We start from the raw sequence: 1,240 nt of genomic DNA, 5'->3' as shown, positions 1-1,240 counted from the left end.
AATTAAGGTATTTGATAAGACCATATGTAAACGTGTGTGTGTGTGTGTGTGTGTGTGTGTGTGTGTGTGTGTGTGCATATATGTACATGTGTGGTGGTTTTAAAGAAAATGGTCCCCAAAGGGAGTGGCTCTATTAGGAGGTATGGCCTTTTTGGAGGAGGTGTGTCACTGTCAAGGCAGGCTTTGATGTCTCTGTAGTGGATAGCCATTCCAGCTTTGACCTGGAAGTTCCAACCCCCATTGAGGATTCAGTAATGGTCACGCCTACAAGGTGCGGCTGAGAGATGACGCTGAAGACCCAAGATCCAGATGCGTGGGATCTCTTGGTTCCTGGACCCTGGATGCTGGGGCTAGATTGAGCAGAGTTCTCCAGAGAACATTGCCGGACTGCGCCATACCTTTCCCAGATCCTGTAGCCTATCCCTTCACTTGTAAGTTACCCCACAATATAAACCTCCCTTTTAACTACGTGGAGTGGCCTTAATAGTTTCACCAATATCTGGCGCCCAACATGGGGCCCAAACCCATGACCCTGAGATTAACAGTCTCATGCTCTACCGACTGAGCTAGCCAGGCATTGGTATTGCCAGTAAAAGAAACAACAGTTTGGCCCTGAAATCAGGGCCATCTCTGCCCCTTGCTCACATCCTATATAAACTGCCCTGCCCAGTCAGTTGTGAGCTGTTCTCTCCACCATGGTAGAGGCAGCTACTCTCTTGGACTCCTCCTTCCCAAGTAAACCTCTTTCTTAAAAGAGTATTGGGTGAAGACCTTCACTGATTGCTGAACAGAAGAACCTTGCTGAAATGTCCCATAGTGGACTGAGCAAGGGGGAGCTGAAGAGAAGAACCTTGCTGTGACATCCCATAGTGGACTGAGCAAGAGAGAGTTGGTAACACTGAGTCAGAGACTGTGGCTCTCCAGGAGAGGAGCAGGATTGCCGTGTCCTGCGGAGAGACCATCCCCCATCACAGAGACCCAAAGAGTGAGGATACCCTTCGTTGCTGAAGCAGTTCCAGGCCTGACTCTCCCGAGAAGTCAAAAAAATTTCCTTCCAAGGTTGGGCTGTTTCTTTGCAGTCCCAGCCATCACAGCTGTGCTACACAGTTTCAGGTGTCTGGGACACCTTCAGGGCAGAGCTCTTGTTCTAAGAAGCTCAAGGTTTCCGGTATACCTCGCCCTCTAGGGCTGAACTGTCTCTTTGAAGTTTCAGCCATCAATTTACTAACATTTTAGTGCT

At 49.0% G+C, this 1,240-nt stretch overlaps 1 non-coding gene across 1 annotated transcript; it reads right to left on the bottom strand.

Annotated features, from left to right (window-relative positions):
- Positions 1–503: 503 nt before the first annotated feature.
- On the bottom strand, positions 504–576 carry Trnan-guu (transfer RNA asparagine (anticodon GUU)). The gene has a single exon. It is a non-coding gene; the product is annotated as a tRNA-Asn (tRNA).
- Between the last annotated feature and the right edge of the window lie 664 nt (positions 577–1,240).

Source organism: Peromyscus maniculatus, chromosome 20, assembly GCF_049852395.1.
Source record: "Peromyscus maniculatus bairdii isolate BWxNUB_F1_BW_parent chromosome 20, HU_Pman_BW_mat_3.1, whole genome shotgun sequence".
Taxonomy (NCBI): domain Eukaryota; kingdom Metazoa; phylum Chordata; class Mammalia; order Rodentia; family Cricetidae; genus Peromyscus; species Peromyscus maniculatus.
The sequence above is the reverse complement of the archived record's forward strand: the minus strand, read 5'-3'. Positions and strand labels throughout refer to the sequence as shown.